At 40.8% G+C, this 25104-nt stretch overlaps 1 long non-coding RNA gene across 8 annotated transcripts in view; it reads right to left on the bottom strand.

Moving 5' to 3' along the window:
* The window catches only part of LOC108403824 (uncharacterized), a 251403-nt gene extending 226861 nt beyond the window's left edge, over positions 1–24542 (bottom strand). For 5 of the 8 annotated variants that reach the window (XR_012122596.1, XR_012122597.1, XR_012122598.1 and 2 more), the window contains exons 1-3: positions 23318–24542; positions 22404–22558; positions 14546–14695 (exon numbers count right to left, since the gene is read on the bottom strand). This is a non-coding gene — a long non-coding RNA (uncharacterized lncRNA). Of the gene's footprint in view, positions 1–13110; positions 14110–14545; positions 14696–22403; positions 22559–23317 lie in introns of those variants that run through there. The other 3 variants (XR_001854801.3, XR_001854800.3, XR_001854799.3) reach the window with 2 other exon arrangements.
* Between the last annotated feature and the right edge of the window lie 562 nt (positions 24543–25104).

Genomic DNA, 25104 nt, shown 5'->3' with positions numbered 1-25104 from the left:
ATAATCCCATATAAGCAGTCTAAACTCACAATTAACAAAACTAGAAAAAGAAGAACAAATGAGGCCCAAAGTCAGTAAAAGGAGGGACATAATAAAGATTAGAGCAGAAATAAATAAAATCGAGAAGAATAAAACAATAAAATCAATGAAAGTTGGAGCAGGCTCTTAAGAAAATAAATAAAATAGATAAATCTCTAGCCAGACTTATCAAGAAAAAAAGAGAGTGTACACACATAAACAGAATCAGAAATGAGAAAGGAAACATCACTAGACACCACAGAAATACAGAGAATTATTAGAGAATACTATGAAAAATTTTATGCTAACAAATTGGATAATCTAGAAGAAATGGACAACTTTCCAGAAAAAAACAACCTCCAAGACTGACCCAAGAAGAAATAGAAAATCTGAACAGACCAATTACCAGCAATGAAATTGAATTGATAATCAAAGACTACCTAAGAACAAAACCTGGGACCAGACAGCTTCACCACTGAATTTCATCAAGCATTTAGAGAAGACATAATACTCAACCTCCTTAAAGTTTTCCAAAAAGTAGAAGAGGATGGAATACTTGCCAAACTCATTCTACGAAGCCAGCATCACTCTCATACCAAAACCAGGCAAAGCACCACAAAAAAAGAAAATTACAGACCAATATCCCTGACATAATGCAAAAATACTCAATAAAATATTAGCAAACTGAATTCAAAAATACATGAAAAAGATCATCCATCATGATCAAGTGGGATTTATTCCAGGGATGCAAGGATGGTACAATATTCAAAAATCCATCAACAACATATACCACATCAACAAAAAGAAGGACAAAAACCACATGGTCATCTCCATGGATGATAAAAAAGCATTTGACAAAATTCAATATCCATTCATGATAAAAACTCTCAACAAAATGGGTACAGAGGGCAAGTACCTCAGCATAATAAAGGCCATATACAACAAACCCACAGCCAACATCATACTTAACAGCAAAAAGCTGAAAGCTTTTTCTCTAAGATCAGGAAGAAGACAAGAATGCCCACTCTCCCCACTTTCATTCAATGTAGTACTGGAGGTCCCAGCCACGGCAATCAGACAACATGAAGAAATAAAAGGCATTTAGATTGATAAGGGAGAAATTAAACTGTCGCTACAGATGATGTCATATTGTACATAAAAAAAACCTTAAAGAATCCACTCCAAAACTACTAAACTAATATCTGAATTCAGCAAAGTTGTGGGATACAAAATTAATACACAGAAATATGTTACAGCATATAAATACATACATCTGTATACTAACAACAAATTAGCAGAATGAGAAATCAGGAAAACAATTCAATTTAGTATTGCATCAAAAAGAATAAAATTCCTAGGAATAAACCTAACCAAGGAGATGAAAGACCTATACTCTGAAAACTAGAAGACACTCATGAGAGAAATAAAGAAGACATCAATAAATGGAAATACATCTCATGTTCGTGGATAGGAAGAATTAATATTTTCAAAATGGCCATCCTGCCTAAAGCAATCTATAGAGTCAATGCAATCCCTATCAAAATACCAATGGCATTCTCCAATGACCTAGAACAAACAGTTCTAAAATTCATGTGGAACCACAAAAGACCCTGAATAGCCAAAGCAATCCTGAGAAGGAAGAATAAATCTGGGGGGATTATGCTCCCCAATTTCAAGCTTTACTACAAAGCCACAGTAATCAAGACAATTTGGTACTGCCACAAGAACAGACCAATATCATTGGTTAATGAAATAGAATTGAGAACCCAAATAGAAACTCACACATATATGATCAATTAATATATGACAAAGGAACCATGGATATACAGTGGGGAAATGACAGCTTCTTCAACAACTGGTGTTGGCAAAACTGGACAGCTACATGTAAGAAAATGAAACTGGATTACTGTGTAACTCCATACACAAAAGTAAACTCAAAATGGATAAAAGACCTGCATGTAAGTCATGAAACCATAAAACTCTTAGGTGAAAACATAGGCAAAAATCTTTTGAATATAAACATAAGCAACTTTTTCCTGAACACATCTGCTCGGGCAAGGGAAACAAAAGGAAAAATGAACAAATGGGTCTACATCAAGCTAAAAAGCTTCTGTACAGCAAAGAACACCATCAGTAGAACAAAAAGGCATCCTGCAGTATGGGAGAATATATTTGTAAATGATATATCTGACAAGGGGTTAACATCCAAAATATATAGAGAACCCACATGTCTCAACACCCACCCAAAAAGCAAATAACCCAATTAAAAAATGGGTGGAGTATATGAACAGACAATTCTCCAAAGAATAAATTCAGATGGCCAACAGGCATATGAAAAGATGCCCCATATCACTAATTATCAGGGAAATGCAAATTAAAACCACAATGAGATATCACCTCACACCAGTTTGGATGGCTAGCAATGAAAAGACTAAGAACAATGAATGCTGTTGAGGATGGGGAAAAAGGGGAATCCTCCTATACTGCTGGTGGTAATATAAACTAGTTCAACTGTTGTGGAAAGTAATATGGCGGTTTCTTAAATAAATAAATAAATAAATAAATAAATAAATAAGTAAGTAAGTAAGTAAGTAAGTAAATAAATAAATAAATACATACATACATACATACATACATACATACATACCACTTGACCCAGGAATTCTACTCCTAGGAATTTACCCGAAGAAATCAAGATCACAGATTCAAAAAGGTCTATGCACCTCTATGTTTATCACAGCACTATTTACAATAGGCAAGACATGGAAACAATCTAAGTGCCCATCAGTAGATGAATGGATAAAAGAGAGGTGGTACATATACACAACGGAATATTATTCGGCCATAAGAAGAAACCAAATCCTACCATTTGCAACAACATGGATGGAGCTAGAGTATATTATGCTCAGTGAAATAAGATAGGTAGAGAAAGACAAGTACCAAATGATTTCACTCATTTGTGCAGTATAACAATTAAGCAAAATTGAAGGAACAAAACAGCAGCAGACTCACAGACTCCAAGAAGGGACTAGCGGTTACCAAAGAGAAAGGGACCAGGGAGGGTGAGTTGGAAGGGAGGGAGAAGGGGAATAAGGGGCATTATGATTAGCACACATAATGTAGGGGGGTCATGGGGAAGGCAGTATAGCACAGAAAAGACAGTAGTGACTCTGTAGCATTTTACTATGCTGATGGACAGCAATGGGGTGTGGGGAAGGACTTGATAATATGAGTGAATGTAGTAACTACAATGTTGCTCATGTGAAGCCTTCATAAGATTGTATATCAATGATACCTTAATAAAAAAATAACTTAAATAAAAGGCCTCTGGCTGTATTAACAATGAACAGCAGAAAGGTCAATGACAAAAATGGAACCAATCAGAAGCCTATTTCAGTAATCCAGATACTAGGTAGCAGTATTTATTGCTGTATCCCTGCTACCCAGAACAGTATCTGGTTTATGGTAAGTGCCTAATGAATGTTACTGAATGAAGGAATAAATACAGCACCAGCAGATTCTCCAGGGTCTGGTTCAAAGGTCGGTGTTGTCATGATAACAGGTAGATTAGACAAGCTATTCTTTTGGTCCAAAACACACAACAGAGTAACAGAATAACAGTAGGTACTCAATAATCACCTATTTGGTAATTGGTTAACTGGTGTATGTATGGATGGATAGGTTGATGGATGACAGAAGGACAGGTTGACTAATGGGTAGATAGGAGGCAGCAGGCTAGCCACACTGCTCCAGCACGTTGGGCCTTTGCAAGAAGAAGGAAATGGAGAAAGGTCCCCAAGAAATCATACTCAGAATCATCACCAGTATATGCAAGGAAAGGAAAGTGGGGGAGACACCCACCCTTCAAAGCTTCCAACTCTAAAAAAATAGCTTACTATACTCAGAAGTGTATTTAAATTTTCAATATTACATGAAATTGACCACATACATTATAAAGTAGTGGTTTTATTTGTTCTGTGACATTGTGAAAATTACAAATATTTTATGAAGCCTAAGTTAAAATATCTATTAAAATGTTGCTTTAACCTATTTAACTATTTAGCTTATTTAACCCTTTTAATGACTCCACCTATTTAACTGACAATGATACCTCACTTAAACAATGTGTACCCTCCAGGGTTCGGCTGACCACCCACACTCATTATTCAGATTGGCATCTCCACAGACCACCCTCACACAGCGTACGTGTCTTACTTTTATCAGCATTTTCAGCCACGTCAGGATTTTGTCTTTGGTGATATAAATATCTAAAAGAGACTAAAATGTCTCTTTTTCTCTCCACAGAAATTTCTCAATGACTTATCCAAAAGCTAGTGTCAGTTTGCTTTTCTACCATTCAAGTCTCTTCATTTGGCCTTCCCGGCTCAGAATTCCTGGGAGAGACTGAGCAGCCATCAATGGTGGCCTGGGGTTAAGGGTGAAAGCCATGTCCTAGGCAATGATAATTCAGCACTACGGACAGCACTGTGCATCTGTGTGCCCCCCTCCAAAAGATTTTAAGTATGTTCTAACTACACCCAGAATGCCCAGATTATATCAACTTTTGCCCAAAAAGCAGCAATAATAACAGGTGAGATTGATTGAATACCTAATATGTGTCAACCACTGTACTTAGTTATTTTGTACTTTTGTTACTATGTTTAGTGCTTGCAAGAACTCTGCAAGGTAGGTAATATTATTTCTATGTATGGATGGAGAATCTAAGGTTCAGAGGGATTAAGTAACTTTCCAAATGTCCACAACTAATAAGCCTCCAGAGAGGGTCCTCCATTCTCTGCAATACCATCTCCACCCCCACATGCAAATGTAAGATTTCTTCTCAGAGTCTGATGAAGCCTGGGTTTAGTGGACCACCAGTTTACTTCCTGCTAACAACCAGTGAGAGGAAGGTCCTATATCAAAAAGGAAAATATGATGGCATCTGATGGTGCCATCCAAGCAAAGCCATCATTGTGTGGGAAACGAGAAGGGGCCTCTGAAGACGTTTTCCTCAGCCATATCTACAGGCTGCTCACAAGTCTCTGGGCACATAGACCACCATGATAGGCATATTCCATTTACAAATGCTTGTATGTTTTCATTTTCACATCTCTGATAGCTACATTTTTTCCCTAAGCATAGCAATTTTCTAATCAGTCCTGCATGGGGGTTCTCAGCCATGCTTCTGCGAACCAGCCAGACAAGCTGCAAAGTCCTTGGCCACAGAAGCACCTGGCTCCCCAAGAATGTGCCTTGTTGTCTTAAATCTAGTAAAGGCTCTTTGATCTCCTTTGTTTAGACACGATTGCACCCATGCCTTTTTATGGCATCCTTCCAGACCGAGCATCCCGCTTCTCCCAGATCCTTCACTACTCACTGATACTAAACCCTCTCGCTACCCTTCCTCATCTCCCATAGCGCTGAGCAGCCATATCACTCTCTGGGTCCTTGTCTTGCTTCTATGACACATCTCATAGAGCTGTACTCTGCATTGTCCAGAAATATGCACATGACTATCTCTATCTGGACTGTAAATATATTGAGGACAAGAACTACCTCCTAGGAAGGCAGCCTTGATTCTGGGTCTACCCTAACTCTAAGCATCATTCCTTTGACTTTCTATGGACCTATATTCTTATTGATCCATGGATTCTAATTTTGACATATAAATCATGGTGACCACACTCACAACTTTGGATGTCTCACATTGAGTGTCTTCCTTTACTGTAGGACACTATCTCCAAAAATACAAACACACAGACACAAGCATATATATATATATGTATGTGTATATATACATACATATACACACACACACATATGCATAAGTGGGCACATGTATATCTGTGTGTGTGTCTGTATAGTACTTTCTCTGTTACTTAAGTATTGACTTTCTAAAGATAGGGGATGTGTCTAAATCTCCCCTGAATTTCTAAACTCTGGTACTTTTCTGGGAATACAGAATGTGGCCAGATATTTGAAAGGTGGATTTAAAGATAGAACATGTGCATTAAATGGGTCAAATACTGAAATGCAAATAACTGTCTCATGAGCCTTACCTGGAAAGAGTCTAACCAGCTAAGTGTAACCTGCCTTTGTGTACTGCTCAAGAGCTGGGAAACAGTGCTCAATCTCCAAACCCACCCCCCACTGTTGCCAACAAGGGACTTGGACAGGAAAGTATCAAGCCCCATAAACAATTCATCTCACAAACTCCTGCTGATCACTTTGTATACGTTAGACCCTTTAGCTGGGAATAAGAAACGAATGTGGCTTGATTTGTAACTTGATTTATAACTGCTTTTAAAAACACTGAAGAAAATTGAATTCAATAGAAAAGGAGAGTAAACTGATTTTGCTGAATACCTATTATGTCTCAGGTTTATTACACATACTATTTCACTTAAGCATCACGACTGACCTGAGAGAAAGAAATCATTTTCTCCACCTCAGGGAGCTCCAAAAAGATCTGATCCCTCATCTGTGGACTTGACTTGCCTGCTGCAGCCCTGTAACCCTTCAGGATACAGGATTGATCACCCAAGCATCCATGTCCTACTTGCTCTCTGTTTCCATTTCTTCTACAGCTCATTAGAGATGGTAAGCCAATTGAGCATATAATACAGGATAGTCTAGTAATATTTCTTTATGATAGAAAAACAGTAAAGATGAAAAAAATTAAATGCCACTTAAAGGAGTACAAATGCTGAATCTGACCAGATTAGTCAAATTATGTTATAAAATCTCAGAGTTGTAGCCCCAATGCAAAGTAAATGTGCAGTAGCAATTACCCATTCCTCAACAACAACAAAAAAAAACAGCTTTCTAAAATGTGATGTAAAAAAAAAATGTGATGCATATAAAATATTACATTTATTAAACTATGTGGGCTTTCAGCTGGTTGCATGCTTTCTACTGGAGTTAATACCACATATTGAGGTACAGGAACTTAAGAGAGGCACCTAATACAGTGAGCCATTTAAAACCAACATGCACTCTGCACAATGTAGCTTGTGTTACATTGACTTTGGTCCTCACTGATTCTTTGCTTTACAGTGTGAAATTCTTCACTCTGGCAGCAGATCAACATGTGACCTGTGTGATAAAAAATGCTGAAGAGAGTCCTTCAAGCTAAAATGAAAAGATGCCACTTAGTAACATGAAAACAAATGAAAATATGCAACATACTGGTAAAATTAAGTAAATGGTCAAATTCAAAATACTCTAATGCTATAATATGGTGGTATATTAATCACTTAGCTCTAGTATAAAGGTTAAAGCAAAAAAGTATTTAAAATAACCATAGCTAAAATAATTTGTTAATGAATACACAATATAAAAAGAGGTAAGTTCAGACACCAAAAATAAAAAATACCAAAGGAGAGTAACTCCTGCAACTCAAAGGTAGAAAAACAAATAATTTGACTGACAAATGGGCAGGAGACCTGAATAGATATTTTTCCCAAGAAGATGTATAAATGGCCAACAGATACATGAACAGGTACTCAGCATCACTCATTATCAGGGAAATGCAAATCAAAACCGCAGTGAGATAGCACTTTACACCTGTTAGAATGGCTATGATCAAAACAACAATAACTAGTGCTGGCAAGGATGTGGAGAAAAGAGAGCCCTCCTGCACTGCTGATGGGAATGTAAATTGGTACCACCACTTTGGGAAACAGTATGGAGTTTCCTCAAAAAATTAAATATAGAAATACCTAGCAATTCCACTTCTGGATATGTACCTGAAGGAAGTTAAATCACTATCTTGAAGAGATATCTGTACCCACCCTATGCTCATTGCAGCATTATTCAGATAGCCAAGACATAGAAACAACCTGAGTGATTATCAATGGAAGAACAGCTTTTTTAAAGTGATATATTGTGGAATATTATTTAGCCATTAAAAAGGAGATCTCGCCATTTGCAAGAATAGGTAAAATAAAAAATCAATCACACAAAGAAAGACAAATACTGTATGATCTCACCTGTCTGTGGACTCTAAATAAGTCAAATTCATAGAAACAGAGAGCTGAATGGCAGTTGCCAAAGGCTGAGGGGTGGCAAAAATAGGGAGATGTTTGGTCAAATGTCTGTAGTTTTAGGTATAAGATGAGTAAGTTCTGGGGATCTAATGCAACAGCTTGGTGACTATAGTTAACAATGCTGTGTTGTATATTTGAGAGTTGCTAAGGAAGTAGATCTTAAGTGTTCTCACCACACAAAAATAAGCTTGGGCCAAGGATTTTACATCAGGAAATTTCAGACATGGCCTTAACACCAGTATGTGAGGTAATATGGGTATTAACTAATCTTTTTGTGGCAACCATGTCCCAATATATAAATGTATCAAACAATCCCACTGTACACATTCAAATTACATGATATGTCAATTATATTGCAATAAAGCTGGGGGGAAAATTATAAAGAAAAAAAAGAACAGTTGAGTAAATGAATGAATGAATGAGGTCAAGGAAGATTAACCTGAGTTGTCCAAGGTCACATAGCTAGTAAGCATTGAGTCCAGGGAATACTTTTGAAAGCAGGACCTCCCATGTTCCTGTGCTATGCCTATGCTGACACTCCCTAAGCAGGTCCCAGTTAGTGGTCAGCTTGGTAACACAGCATCAGGAATGATGTCCCAACCTGGGAAGGACAGAGGTCCAAGTCCTGGTACCAGTTCTACAGCTTACTAACTACATGCCACTAGACAAATGACTTAGCTTTCCTAGCTTCAATTTCCTCCTCTATAAAATAAAAATAATATATCTACTTTTTGTTTTGTTGGCAGTTATTGTATAATACTACTTAACTTCACCCCATACCTAAAAGGAAATAGTAATGTTAATTTACAGGGTTGATGTGAAAATTAAGGACAATGGTAAACTGTGAAATCACTCTACAAGCTAAAAAGAGCTGTGCAAACATAAGTCAACAGCTAAAGCAATTATCCTCACAACACAGAAAGAGTGAGGAGAGGCGACAGACTTTCCAACCCTCTACACAGTCACTGTCTCCCTGACCACAGGTCAGAGAAACCTCAGCTCTACCTGCCGTCTGTCTGCAGCACCAGGTCCAGTGAGCCTCGGGACTACTAGCCAAAGCTTGGGCCAAGGATTTTACATTAGGAGATTTCAGACATGGCCTTAACACCAGTATACCGATGTCACTGTATTCCTAGCTGCGGGAGTTTGGAGTCAGACCTGGCACAGCACAGCACAGCCCGTTTTCCCAGTTTTTGCTGGAGTAACTCTACCTGAATCATGTGCTTTTGGTTCAAGGCCTACCACTCTGGACATTCATTCAGTTTCCACTAAGAAAGTCACTTTCCATACCAATTGTTAAGTGTTAAATTGTATCCCATAAAAAAGATAAAGTCCTAGCCCCAATACCTCAGAATGTGAACTTATTTGAAAATAGGGTTGTTACAGACGTAACTAGTTAAGTTAAAGAGAGCTTGTACTGGAGTAAGGCCAGTCCCTAACCCAATGTGACTGGTGCCCTTACAAGCAAATGTCCATGTGAAGACCCAAAGACACACGAGGACAATGTCACATGAGGATGAAGACAGACACTGGAGTGACAAGATGCAAGCCAAGGAAGCCCAAGGGTGGCCAGTAAACTACCGGAGGCACAGGGGCAAGGAAGAATCATCCCCTGGGCTTCAGGGGGGCGTGGCTCTGCTGACACCTTGACTTCAGACTTCTAGACTCCAGAATTATAAAACAATAAATGTCTATAGTTTTAAGCCACTCAGCTCATGATACTTTGCCAGGGTAACCCTAGAAAACTAATACACCAATTGTTACACAATCTAGCCAAAGACAACAAGAGCCGCACTCCCAGCCCTGACTCACCAACAAGTAGGGTTCCCCATCAAAGCTCCGAGGGGGATGATACCCCACTTGTCCAGACAGCAGTGCTTCAGCAGCTATGGAATTGTGGACAACGACCAGACAGGGAGCAAGAAAGTGCCCCAATCAAATGCATGTGACACAGTTTATATCTTTAATTCCTGGGAGAGACCTTCAAATATTCATTTGGAACCTAATGACCCTTATCTAAGAAATTGCCCTACAACAGAGCTGATGCATAAAATCCTGCAGAGCAGGGCTTGGAGCTGATAGCAGAGGCAAGCAGTAGCCGAGGAAGAAAACACACATTACCATCATCAAAAATATCTCAGCATCTGGCTGTTTAGAGCACAGGAAAACATTTCTACATTTAATAAACAAATTTAATAAAATAGTTATGCATTTAACTGATCAAAAATGGGTAAATGACTTTAATTCTGGTTAATATGGATTGATAGGGACTGTCTTTACCCTCTTGCCTGAAACAACCACAAAAAGTGACTAATACATGGAACAGTGATGTTCAGGACATAGGATACCAGGGAACAAAGGACAGTGATCCCGGAGGGATGGGAAGAAAATGAGGTGAGCTCTACTATTGCTTTGAGAGTCTACAGGCTTTAGGACAGGGAGGGAGGGGCCCGGCAAAGCCCAGGTCTCCCAGAGTTGAGGCACAGAGCTGGAATTCCAGGGAGCTCATGGGGCAGAGTACAGAGAGGGAAGAGCTATAGAAAGAGCGCATTCTGGACAACTGGGGAGAGGGGGGCGGGGGGTCTCCACACATGTTCATGCATATTGGGAAGCTACCCAAGGCTGGCGAAAGAACCACCAGAAAGAATGAGCAAGAACAACCCCCCGAATCCACACAGGACCAGGAATAATAGTTCCTGTGGCCACAGCAGAGTAGAAAACCTCATAATCCATGGAGCATTGGGCAGAGTACTAAGAAATATTTTCTTCTCAATAGTGGAACAAAATTAGCTCTGAACTAAACACTGATTCAGTCATACCAGGAAAGCTTAAAATGCTTTAAAAACAATATGGTCTCAAAGTATCTCCCCACAAAACACCTAATAATTAATTACAAATGGGAAAAGAGTAACTTTAGGTCAGGAAAGCCTGGCAGATACCAGTTAATCAAACACTCAAAAGTCATGTCACCAGTAATGGACAAATCAACATGCCTCCTAATAGCATGCCATCCTAGTATTACCTTGGTGATGTTCTTGGCACAAATGCATAATCCAAATCAAATTATGGGGACACATTAGACAAACCCAAAACAAGGGACATTTACTATACAACTGACCAAAACCTTCAAAAAGGACAAGGTAATGAAAGACATGGAAAGACTGAGAAACTGAGACAGAATGACTGAAGGTACATGGCAATTAAACGCACTATGAAAGATCCTTTTTCTATAAAAGCCAGAGTTGGGAAAACTGGTAAAACGTGAATGAGATCTGTGGATTAGATGAGAGTACTGTATCAGTGTTAATTTCCTGGTTTTGATTTTGATAGTTGTACAGAAGGTCCTTGATTGTCAAGATTACACATTAAAGTATTGCAGCAATTTATTTTCAAATGGTTCAGGAAAAAAAATTAATCATTTGTAATATTCCAGCAAATGCTCTGTAAGTTTGAAATTTTCTTAAAATAGAAAAATAAAACTTTACTGAGAAACATGCAAGAAGATTCTAAAAAATGGAGAGACATTTCATATTTCTAGGATGAGACTATGAATTGCAGAACCATCATTTCTTCAGCATAAATTTTATGAGGTCAATATATTTCAAATTAAAATTCCATCAGAAATTTGTAAAAGCATAGGGTAAAAGAATCAATAAAATATTTAAAACTAAGGAAAGCAAGGAAGAATTTGTATGGCAAAGTATTTGAATTTATTTCAAAGTATAATAATCAAGAGTACGTTAGGGCCTAAGTCTACAAAATGAAATAGTTGAACAGAGTGTAAAGCCACCAAAAAAGGTCAAGTACAAAAATAGTATCTAAAATCAGAGGCAAATGATGAGTTATTTATTAAAGATTAAGATCACTGGGTAACTAATTCGGGAGGGAAATTTTAAATATGCATTTCATCCTATATATCAAAATAAATCCCATGTACATTAAAGTTTAAACACAAATAATGAATCTATAAAAGTAATAGAGAAATGTGATCAAATATATTTCTAAAATTTTAAGGTGCCAAGAGATTTTCTAAATTTAACACCAAAGACAGAAACAAAAAGGAATGTCTAAATGGAATTGTGTAGATAAATGTTTAAGATATTTTTACATCAAAAAGTACACAAGGGTGAAATACAACAAACTTAGCAGAGGCCTATTATATATCAATTTGAAAAAAAACTTCCAAAAAGGACAGCAAGACATAAATCATTTAAGAAGAAAGACAAATGGCTAATAAACATATGAAACTGAGTGTTCAACTTCATTACAAATAAAAATGCAAATTACAAAATATTATTTTTCACCCATCAAATTAATACAGGTTAGATGTTCATCAAAAAAATCATTTAAAATAATAAAAACCTGGAAATAAGCTCATTTTTTTTAAAATGGGGAAACTGTTAAATAAATTGTAATATGGTAGGAAGTAAGGATCTCAGATGACCCCAAGATTTCTCTCCCCTGATATACATGACCTGCATAATGCTGGCAACTATCAATAGGATGGAGTTTACCTCCCTGATTCGACTATGTTATATGACACAGTTGACCTTAAAATAGGGAGATTATTCTGGTGGGTCTGACCTAATCATGTAAGCCCTTTAAAAGCAGAGTTTTCTCCACTTGATCACAGAAGCCAGAGACTCAAAACACAGTAAGGTATCAGTGCACCAATGCTGACTTGCAGATCAAGAGGACCACATGTCAAAGACGACAGGTGGTCTCCAGCTGCTAAGAGCAGTTCCCAGCTAAAACCAGTAAGGATGTGAGGAACTCAGCCTGACCATCTTGAGAAACTGAATTCCTCTTACAAGAATGAGCTTGGAAGCAACTTTTCCCAGACCGCCCACAGAAGAACTTAGCTGAGTCAACACTTTGATTTTAACCTCGTGAGATCTGAGCAGAGACCCCAACCACACCATTCCAGACTTCAGATCTATGGAACTGTTAGCTAATAAATGGATACTGTTTCAAATTGCTGAGTCTGCAGCCATTTGCTACTCATCAACAGAAAACTAATGAAAATTTAGTCACATAAAATTTCATACATGTTTTTATTAAGGGTGCAAGAAAATTGGCAAATGTTTATGATATAATATTTTGTTTTTTTCCAAAGGAAACAAAAACAAACCAAATAATCACATTTTGTTTAATACATAAGCATGAAAGAATAACCATGAAAATACATCAAAATGGCATCAGAGGTAATATCTGGCAAAAGGATTGAGAATTTTAATTTCTCTCTTATACTTTACGGACTCACTTTTTCCAAAATGAGGGTATATTACTTTAACAAGCAGAAATAAAATCAGCAATACTTCAACAACTGCCAAAAACTAAGCATCTGGTTTGGAGCGGCTGCTGAAGTGTTTCAGCTAGTTTATCAATAAGATAGAAAAAAACCCACTTAGCATCTTTATACTAATATTGTAAATTAAGCTCTGCTGCAGAATAAAAATACATGAACACAAGTCAAACACAATGGGACTGTTGTGCCTCTGACCACTTCGGGGCCAGTCCCAGAGGTGGCATTAATTTTGAAGCCTGCGCCTGCCCAGTTTGGCAGCTAAGCAACCCAGTCTCCGTTGGTGTGAATGAACTTGGGAAATGCTGCAATATTAGCCTTCACTGCTAATCCTGCTAATGCACTCACAATCTATTTGACAGGCTGCCCATCACATCCCTCTGTCAGGGTGAGCAGTCTTCAGAGGTGGCTGTGACAAGGGGATTACTAAAAGGACGCCTGGGAGGACAGACTGGCCCTCCCTCTAGTGCATTCTAACTAGCTCTGCAGATAGGCTGCATACCACTGAGGGCACTGCACTTGTCTTCAGTATGAACCCCTTGGCACAGAGGTACCAGAGGGAGATGTTCATCAACCCAGAGGGATGAGTGTTTTCTGACAGCTGCATCATCCCCCAGTCTCATCATGGAGAAGGAAAGCAAGGCACGGTGAGGGAAGATCCGCAGGGCTGAGGTTTCTGGATCACTCCTGAAGAGCAGGGCTCCCTTCCCCTTCAGAGACCCTACACACTCCAGAAAACTAGAAAAAGTTCCCACCTCTTGGGATGAGTCATAGCACACCCTTCTTCCCTCCCTTCCCTCTGGCTACCAGGTTCCTCAGTGAGTGGCTAACACTCCATAAAAGCTACATTTACAGCTTCATCTTCATTACATTAGCAGGACTGCTTTCCTTGCCTTCTAAACTTTCTGGACTTTCATTTTAAATACAAGGTCAAATGGAAATAAAAGGTGCAGCCTTCATGCCAGAAGATTATAATATTTTGAAAAGCAATATAGGATTTGTCCCAGAGCAAGACTGCTGAACCTTTTCCTGAGAAAGTCCCTTCCAGCCGGTGCCCACCCCTCTGGCTGGCGCTGGGGCCCAGGCAGCAGTGGGCAGCCCCTCCACCTGGTCACGCACAGTCCTCACCCACAGCACAGCTGAGCAGCAGGCTGCTTTCCAGCTAACCACTTACCTTTGTTTCCCCATTTCCCGGGAAGTTTTCTTCATTCCTGTAGCTGGGCTAAGGCTGTTCTCCAGCTTCCTGTAGCTGGGAGGATCATCTCAGGTTTAGGTGCTACAAAAGACACTGGGAGTGATGAGACAGGCAGAAGTGGCCTGCCATCTGTAAGTAAAGACACATTGTGACACAGGTTAGAAATGCTATGATTGAGATTTCTACAGAAGCATGCGGGATCGATTCCCAGACCAGACTGTGAAGGGGAGTCTGAGGCCGTATCTAGTCTGGGCGACCTAAGTCATTCTGACTGCCTTCTCCGGCTGTATTTTAGCCACACCAATCACTGGCACCTCAATGGGGAAATGAATCTCTGAAGGTTAGTGGAAAGTCTTAGCCATGTCTCAGAATAGCCACCGAGACCCATCTGAGGCCTCTCTCTCCATGCAACCATCAGCCCTTGACCTTCCCTGCTTAGGTTTTCCTGCGCTCTTCAGGCTCACAAGCTTATAGAAAATGAACAGAAATGTCAGGGGAACTTCTCAATCAAGACGCACCCTCTCCTGGCTGAGGACACGTGTGTTAGCTCTCACGTAGGCAGGGTTCGGCCACACTCCGGCTCCCCCTTCTTCCAGAAGGGGTGCTGTCCTGCATGAGACCCTTGGCAGGTCATTCCGCGGAGCAGCAGGAGGGCCTCCGCCTTGTTCTTGGAGGCTGAGACTAGGACCCGAGGCTTCATCATTCCTCAGCACACCTTGGGAGGCCCACAGCTTTCTCAAACCACCCCTTACCCGCTCTCCCTCCCCAGCATGGTCAAACCCCAGCACTCTTCAGCCTTCTGGGCAGGGAAACCGGAATCTCAGAGATCCCGGGGAATCTCAGTAACAAGGAGGTGGTAGAGGGTTCTGAGTGCAGGGAATTTGGGGTCTGAAGAACCTGGATTTGAAGCTGGTTCTAGAATAATATACTTTGTACCTTGTGCAAATGTGCAAACATGTACTTTTGAGGCCCTGTTTCCTCATCTAAAAATGTGAAAATACCCATGGAGGCCAGTCTCTTGGTACAGTGTTCTATATATGGTAAGGACTCAAAAAATGGTAGCTCTACAGAGTATCTCCTCCCCTAGGTCTGCATTCTAGACATCAGCTCTCACTAATGAACAAAGGGCTCTCATGAGAAAAGAGGGATTCCAGGTGCCTGGGGAGCAGGTAGGGAGAGTAGGTGAGTTTTCAAAGGGAGGGAGACCCTCATTGGTGTCTCTGAAATCACCCTGCCTACAGCAGTACTTTCAAGTAAGGCAGTTTCTGTTCATGACCTAGAGGCATGCCTCATGCCAGAGGGGAGCCAACCCCAAGGGCCATGCAAGGCCCAAAGCTAACTACCTGTGCACCCAACTTTCTGGCTGCACATTTACCTGGGGATTTTCTGGGTACCCCAAAGGAGCTGGTGGCAGCCAAGCAGGCTGTGGACAATCACCCTATTGTGGGAAACAATGAAACCAACAAGCTGGAAAGGGAAGAATGGATTTCACTTGGTTTCTCAGAGGCCGCACTAACATGCTCCATGCCCTCCTGGCCCATACCTATTGGGGTTCTCAGTGATTTAATAAACCAATAGTAGACACACAAAGAAAACTAAACATTATATTTTTTTCTGCCATTCAAAAGTGTGCTTTGCAGCCAACTGTGAAATGACCTTATACCCACAGCCAAAATCCATGAAACACCTAGCTGGCTCACCACCTAAATTCAAGTTCTGAAGATTAAGTAAAAGATAAATCTGCAGGGATTCTTGGGTAGTTCCTTGCCACATCCTGCCTTCCATGTGGGTCGTGGCAAGTCCTTTTGTCTCCTACAGGTGGCCTTATGCAGAAATCCCTGTTTTATTTAACACAGCAACATCGGTGAGGTGGGGTAACTGCCACTGAGCCCTCTGAATTGAAAAATTTCCTCTGAAATTTGAAATGAGTTTGTCTTAATAGTTTCTCCAGAAATCAGTATTTATGATTCAAACCTTTATGTTCATTTTTTCAAAATTTGTATTTTTTAAGTGCTTTTACTTTGAGAGCATTGGTTTACTTTTACTGTGCTTCTGGGACAAGCCCAAATATGCACACACTTCAGCATACTTCCTAAACATGACATTGATTTTCTCATTACAGCTATTTCAATCCATGTATGTCTGCTACCCAGTTCTGTAAACCATGTGCAAGGCTTCTGCCTGAATCTGCATGGGTGATATAACTAATCCCCAACAACTAAAGAATCAGAGTATTCAGGAGAGAAAAATTGATTTGGTTCTTATAGCAAAAATGGACATAGTCAACTTGTAAATGAATTCTACATTTTTTTTTTTGTATCAATCCCCAGCAGTTTTTTTCTGATTCACATTGCTCAGAAACTTTTGAGACCAAAAGCAGCTAAAAAAGCTGGGGGTGTTTGCAAATACCTTTTAAAGAATAAATAAAAGAGGTGGACAGATTTAGCAACAAATTTAAATTTCTCTGAAAAAATTCTGTAGAAGTTAAGACAGGGTAAGTATTTGTGTTCTCATTGACAGGTGGGAATCAAGGTCCTGAGATGCTTTAGGATTTGACTAAGGTGACCCAGAAAAGTACAATAAAACATTCACTGAGACAAATGTCCCTGCTTCCAATTCCTTTTATCCAGGTTATCTACTTAAATCTGCCCAGACTCAGTGAAGTAAGTATTATGTTGTAACAGCATATATCTGGAAAAAGAAAGACTGTTTCTCTCAAGTTAGCCTATTCTTTGGCAAAAGTCATAGATCTTAACTAATAAATAATATTAGCTGGAGATAATTTATTGTTTTAATAATTATTTCTCTTCCCAACCAAGGCAACACTAATACATTTGTAAGGCACAATTTAAAATATCCTATCCCTTTAGGAAATATTCTGACAGTGAAGGAAACTAACCTAGTATTTTAGGAAAATTTAGATAGATTCCTGAAATTCCACTTGCCTAAAATTTAAGGAGGCTTACAATTCTATGGACAAATTTATATTAAAAATTATTATCTGAAAACTAGGCAAGGGAGTAGGGTGAAAAAGAAATCCATGTTCCCAGCTACTATATACATTAGACTTTTTCTTTTCATAAAGACTGGGTCAGTTTTACTGGTCAAAACTCAAGACATTACAGCTAATCTAAAAACATCAGTTGTTCTTTATCATCCACAGGGACCCTAAAGACCAACATCTGAGAGTAAATAAAGGTTTTGTTATTTTGTAATACTGCTCCAAAGCATTTTATGTCAAAGCACAAAGTGGTAATTTTACATTATGAAATTTAAAAGACCACAACACATTAGAGCGGCAACCTAGTATTATCTTAGAACAATAAAAGGAAAAGTGATCCCAGAACATGCGAATTTGAAAAATTTGGGGAGAATTCTCTCCTCACTTAGTATGTACCTCTATAAGGCTGACACTGGTTCATTTACACAAGAAGATATTCCAAAAGCCACAGATTACGCATCAGCAAAGACTGAGCGAGAAGCCTGGACTTCTTTGTCCAGCCATGAAAAGGTGTCCCTCCCTGCCCCACCCAAGCATATCTGAGAAGCCTGAGTGGAAAGCCAAACTCACACCACCACCCAGAGGTAACGAGGCCTTCCACCTACCCCTCGTAGAAGACATGCGGGAACAACAAAGAGACCTCTCACCAATCCAGCAGGTGTCAGTGGAAGTCTAGTGGGGAACCTGAAAACTCATCTCTACCAATTAGTAATGCAGAGCCCCTCTCCTCCCAAGGCATCAAGGGAAGTCAAATGGGGAGCCTGGACCTTCACCCACATATGGTAGTCGCAAAACGGCACCTCCATTTACCCCTGCCAGCACAGCAAGTTGGAGGAGATTTGCTAAAGCATATTTAAATAAGATCCAGAGTCTCATAATACCAAAAATTTCAAGGGTACAATTGGAAATCACATGCCAGACTGAGAACCAGGAAAATCTTGACTTGAAAGAGAATAGACAATCAACAGACATCAGCATCAAGATGACATGGATGTTAGAATTGTCGACAAGAATTTTAAAGCAGCCATCATAAAAATACTTCAATGAGCAATTATGAACCCTTGAAACAACTAAAACATAGAAAGTCTCAGCAAACAATTAGAACATTGAAAGAAAAACCATATGGAAAATTTTTTAATTAACAAATGCAATCATTGAAAAATTTTAAAACCTAAACTGCAGAATGGAAGGGACATAGGAAAAAAAATCAGTGAACTGGCAGATAGAATAATAGCAATTACCCAAACTGAGCAACAGGGAGAAAACAGACTCATAAACATGAACAGAACCCCAAAAACCTATGGGAGAATAACAAAAGTAGTAATATTTGTGGCATTGGAGTCTAAGAAATAGAGGAGAAAGAGAGTGAAGCTGAAAAAAGTATCTGGAGAAATTGAACATTTTTCCAATATAGAAAAAGATACAAGTCTATAGATTTAAAAATCCGAGTAAACCCCAAAATGGATAAACCCAAAGAAATCCATACCAAGAACCATCACAACCAAACTTATGAAAATTAAGGAATTAACAACAAAGACATTATCTAGAAAGCAGTTAAGAGAGAAATGACACCTTATGTATAAGGGGAAAACAATTCAAACAATAGATTTCTCATCAGAACAAGAAATCCAGAAGAAAGTAGCATATTTTTTAAATGCTGGAAAGAAAGAACTGTCAGTCCTGAATTCTGTACCTGCCGAAATTGTCCTTCAATAATGGAGGAGAATTAAAGACATTCTCAGATGAAGGAAAATGAAGGGAATTTTTCACTACCAGGCCCACTCTAAAATAATGGCTAAAAGAAGTTCTCAAAACAGAAATGATAAAAGGAGGAAACCTGGAAGAAATAACAATGGAAGAAGCAAAAATGTGACTAAATAAAATGGACTTTCCCTCCCAAGACTCACTGAGTTGTCTAAATTATGTTTGATGTTTGAAACAAAAATTACAGCATTGTCTGACTTGGATCTCAATGTATGTACAGGAAATACTTAGGATGATTATGTCATAAACAGGGAGGATAAAAGGGCTTAAAAGGAGGTGTCTTAGTTCAGGCTGTTATAACAGAATACCATAGACTCTTTGTCTTAAACAACATACATTTCACAGCTCTGGAATCTAGAAGTCTAAGATCATGGTGCCAGCAGATCCAGTGTCTGAGAAGGTGGTCTTCCTAGTTTATATATTACCATCTTCTTGCTGTGTCCTCACATGATGGAGAGCAGACAAAAAGGAAGAAAACTCTCTCATGACTCTTTTTATAGGGCCCATCCCATTCATGAGGGCTCTACCCTCATGACCTAATTACCTCCCAAAGGCCTCATTTCCTAGTACCATCACAGTGGCAGTTAGAATTTCAACATAGATAGGGGGTGGGGGACACTAGCATTCACTCTATCACAGAAGGTAAGGTTTCTATATTCATTCAAACTGGTAAAACTGACACAGGAAGATCTTTGTGATGACAATATAGTTCTGTATCTTGACTGTGGTGTTTTGATTAAGGAATCTACCTATTCCTATTGCTATTTTTGTGAAAAAATACATTATACCAATACCAGTTTTCTGATTATGCTACTGTATTATCCTTATGCAAGATATAACCATTGGGAGAAAATGGGTGAACCGTGCATGAAACCTCTCCCTACTATATTTGCAACTTCCCATAAATCTGTAATTATTTCAAAATATAAAGTTTTTACAAACAGGTACTGTTCAAGATTAAAATATGCTAAAGACATAAATGCAATGTGAAAATCTACTTTAAAGTCTGATTTTTTTTAATGCAAAAGGTTGGAAAATTTGGAGAACTTTAATATAAATGAGACATTTAGTGATGTTAGATAAATGTATTAATTTTCTTTGGTGCAATAATTTGGTCATATAGAATAATACCTTTACTCCTAAAAGATGTGAGCTGAAGTATTTAAGAGTGAAATATAATGGAAATCTAGTATTAACCTTCAAATGGTTCAGGGAGAAAGACCATGAGAGAGAAATAAATATAACAAAACACTGTCAACTGTTGACTCTATGAGGAAGACCTAGGATGTTCCATGTACTATTCTTTCAATTATCAGTCTGTAAATTTTCATTTTAAAAATGTTAGAGGGATAGATTGATAGATACGAATGTGATAAAGCAAGTACAGTAAAATGTAAATTGTGGCAGTTAGGTGAGGGTAATTGGGTATCTACCATAAATTTCTTTCAATTTCTTTGTATGCCTGAATATTTACTTAAACTAAAATATTGGAGAAGAAAGCTGAGAGAACATATCAAAATCTAACACCCTCCCCTAGCACCCTCAATCCTCCCTGGCCCATTTAAAGACATACTTGTGATAATTAAAATAAAACTTGTCATTTGCCAGGGGCAAAAGCTTGCCCTGCCCACTGGATGGAGAAGCCATAGCCATGCCTCATGTTTTTCCCACATTGGTGAAGCTCCAGCCATTCCCATTTTCTCCACCACCAAACTGAGGAGTCCCATATGAGGAAAATCTGTTTTTCCAGCAGCTACCTAACGTTCAAAAGACTTAATGCCCCTTATGTAAGCAGCTAAGGCCCAGGAATGGTGAGAAGTGTGGTGGTGGTAGTGATGGTGAAGAATCAAGCAAATTTGGAGCTATATGTATTTTGGGAATCATTTTATTTTTGAAATACATATATGTACTACAAGAATACAACAATTCTATCATTATGGTGGGAGTTGTTAATGCACAAAAGTACCAAACTTAGAAGTTAATACACAAAGAAATTGAAAAATTAAAAAGAATATAGAAGATAGGAACTTTATAATTAAAAAGGTGGATTCTATTGTGCCTAAATGCCTAGTTAACAAGAACTCTTCAAGCTGCCACATGTACCTCAGAATGTCTCTGCTCAAATATTTCAGTGTTCGCTGATCTCTCCAGTGACAAAGCCACAGAGAATATTCCTGATAGCTACAGTACCATACCTGGTCTGGTTATTGGCCTACTGCAGACCTACAGGACAAGCTATGTATGCTGTGAGATACTGAAGCTATTCTGAACTCTGAATGCACAAAGATATTAAGCTCTTGAGCCAGGTTAATAAGTGAACCAGCCTCCCAAGTAAACCTCAATATTTAAGACAAGGCCCCAATTCTCTGGAAGTTCATCTCTCCTCTGCTCTTTTGAGAGGAAGAGCATCTAGCCATTCCTGCCTCATCTCCTCTAGCTTTCTTCCATGTCTCCTGTAAAGTTTCTCATCCCATGCCACCATCTACCTACAGGGCCCAAGTACTACCCCATCCTGCCAAGTACAAAAAGTAAACCATCCTAACCCTCCTTATGACAAAACTCCTTATCTAATCCCACTAGCAAGATAGTGCAATCTCACCAAACACTGAAAACAAATTATGCTTTATACCTCCCCAGAGATGGCTGAGCTGCTAAGATCCCATTCAGTGTTTGGAACAGAGAAACAAACGTCTCAAACCATTCATCCATTCATCCCACTTTTCTTGGTTAGTCTTCTGTATTTTCAGTGCTAGAGCTGAAACTACCATTGGCCAGGAAAAAAATGGTCAAGAATAGTAGCAGGTAACCAGGGCTCAGGTGGCTGGGTCCCACATGACAGCATTGTGTAACTATATTTTCTTTAGGTTAGGATGCTCTAGCACAAGTCAAAGCAAGCACAAATCCAAAGGAGATTGTAGTAGGGGTACCTGTAGAGTGAAAGACCCCTACTACCTCTTCCGTCACACTTGCCACATAGACAGGCCCCTGTCTCTGCCCTACACCTCAGCCTGCCCCAGGTTGTTTTCTTCTCTCTAGGCATATGCCACAAAGGACTGTGAATAGGGCACTTACATTTTGTCACCCGACTTCCTCTCAACACGAACATAATGATAATCTGTGAACTGATTCATCCATTTGTCTCCATGGAGTTAAGAATGGCTTATTTCAATTGTTGCAAGAGGCTTCAAGACCATCAGTCCAGGCAATATCCTTCTATTTCAGGATCCCTGGGTTATGAGAGAGTGGAGATAGGGTAAGACTCTCCTAGGAATAAGCCCACTTGGGAGGCAGCCTACTTCAGGATGCTGAGAGACTCATTTCTAACAATACTTCTACATGGTGCTTCATAAATGCCAAAGTTGTTCTGCAGCACACTGGGGCCAGTTTTGGTTCAAGTCGTGAACAAATGACTGCAAAATGATGCACGACTATGATCTCAACTGAATGAGGTTGGTGGAAGAGTATTATCCCCCTTATAGGAAGAAAGCTGAGGTTCGGAGAAATGCAGGGACTTGCCCAAAACTTGTAAATGACAGGAAAAGCTAGAAATGAGTCTTCAGTACCCTAACCTCCAAGGAAACACAGCTTCTCATTCTTCCTCTGCTACTGACATGAGGTTTGACCCTTCCTGTCCACAGTGAATTTTTCATCTGAAACATATGCAGACTCGGGCCCAACCATCAGTTTGGCTCTAGCGGCAGCCCAGAACGCCGGGCTGAACGGGTAGGGCGCCTGACCAGGTGTGTGCCTCGGCCGGGGGCCGAGACCTCTGCGTCAGAGACCCCGCCTGAAAAGGCTGAGGCCGCACTGTACGTCTGTTTAGGGCAGTGCCCGGCCGCCCATTCCCTGCCCACCCAAAGCCTAGGGACCTCCGTCCGACCACGGCTGCGCTGGATTCGAGACGCCAACAGGGACTGCAAGGGTCTCCAGCCCGCGTTAACCCGGAGCTGCCCTCTTCCTCAGCTGCATTTGCAGCGCTCACATACTCCGATAGCTGGATGCGCCCACCGAGCCCGTTGCCTGAGTTTGTGGTCTCTGAAAGGCCGGACACACTAAAGCCAGCAGCGACAGCCAGGGTCTGCGGCCGCGCACCGCTCTCCAGGGCCCCCAGCGCTGGACAGTGAGTTCATTCTGCGCCTGCGCACGGAGCTTGCGCAGTGGGCGGGGAGGCGGATGGGGAGGACGAGGATTGGTGGACGGAGCGAGTGTCCTGCGGCAGCTAGAGACTTGAAACTCCGCGGGCAGCGAGACCATTCTAAGACACTAGATTCCGGAGGGGGACGCTGCTGGGCACCCTCTCTCCTTTAGGCCCTTGCCAACTCTTCAGGCCTGAGGATCCTGTCCGTGGGGACGAAACGATTCTTGACACGCCTACGGGAGGATTCACGGGGCTGGGCGGGGCTTGGAAATGTGGAATCCGTGGTGTCACCCTCCAGACTGGGGTCCATCTGTGACGTCATAGAACTACGTAAATGAGATACCGCTGCAGACCTCACCGAGCTCTTGCCAGAAGCTTTGTAACATCTCTGTATTAGCAGGAGAATGCGGTGAAGTCACAAGGCCATAGTTCTCTGTGGCCTGTGGGGCGGGGGGCGGGGGTTGCCCTAAAGACCCTGGAATCGGAACACCAAGATTCCAGGGCTGTGAGTGGATATGATATCACAGATCCCACGTTCTTGGGGCTCAAGTGACGCCAAGGAGCCCTGGACCATCCTACTGCGTTTCTCCCTCCCACCACAACCCTTTTCTAGCCCTGAATTCCGAGGCGGGGAGACCGGCGGGAAAATATCCCTTCCTGCCTCCCAACCCCTGAGCTACATTTCGGAAGGAGGAGGTGAAGTCTAAACCTCTTACTCCTAGGGAAAAGTCACTGTGGGCTGTTATTTCCCCCAGGGCACTCCTGATCTCTTTCCAGAGCGAGCACCGGGAAGCTCCAAGCCAGCCTAGGGTCTCTTGGGACTTATAGCCGTCCGGTTGAGAGTCCCGCCAAGTAGCTCCCCAACCCTGAGTCCTGCACACAAACCGCAGGCCTAGCAGCTTTGGAAAGGGTCCTAGCCCAACTCTCACCTCCTGCGCTCGGGAAGAACAGCCCCAGCTACTCTGGGCTCCAGAGACCGGAGAAGCTTAAAGTCTGATGGGGATGAGGGATGGAAGGGAAGTTCTAGGGTTGTAGCCGGTGAAAGTTGGCCCCTGCAGAGTAGGAGGGCAATAAAAACCCACACAGCATTTCCGCCGCTCTCGTTGCTTTTTCATGCGACCCCCAGACTGCAAGGGGGAAACTGCTCCCAACCATGTCGCTAGGGAACTGTAGCCTGGGAGGGGGCCTGGTGGTCCGCAGCCCCATCTTGCCCTTCACTTGCAGTTTCATTGATTTCATAGTCTATGAAATCGCTGTCACGAGCATAGATCGCATCAAGCTATGCTGAGAAGTGGCTGCTTTGTCCACCAGGATAACAGCAATGGTCGGTAAAGCAAGGCAAGGAGGAGGTACTGTGAGTACACCGGTCTAGGCAGCACCCTGCCCCACTCCCAACCCCCTTCAGAAACTGCGCTGGGAATCGATTCTTTCAAGGATGCACACCTGATATTGAAAGTCTCCTTTGCAGGGCCTAGGAATGAGGGGCGGGGTTTCATGGCATTAGAGGGGAGGTGGGGCAGAAAGGAAAAAGTCCGCAAATCTCTCCATTTCATGGTCTTTACAAAGCCCTTGAGGCCAGGCTAACTGCGAAGGCTGTGTGTCCCAAGTGAGTGGGGGGTGGCGGAATGCAAGGAG

This window comes from Manis javanica, chromosome 1, assembly GCF_040802235.1.
Source record: "Manis javanica isolate MJ-LG chromosome 1, MJ_LKY, whole genome shotgun sequence".
Lineage (NCBI taxonomy): Eukaryota > Metazoa > Chordata > Mammalia > Pholidota > Manidae > Manis > Manis javanica.
The sequence above is the reverse complement of the archived record's forward strand: the minus strand, read 5'-3'. Positions and strand labels throughout refer to the sequence as shown.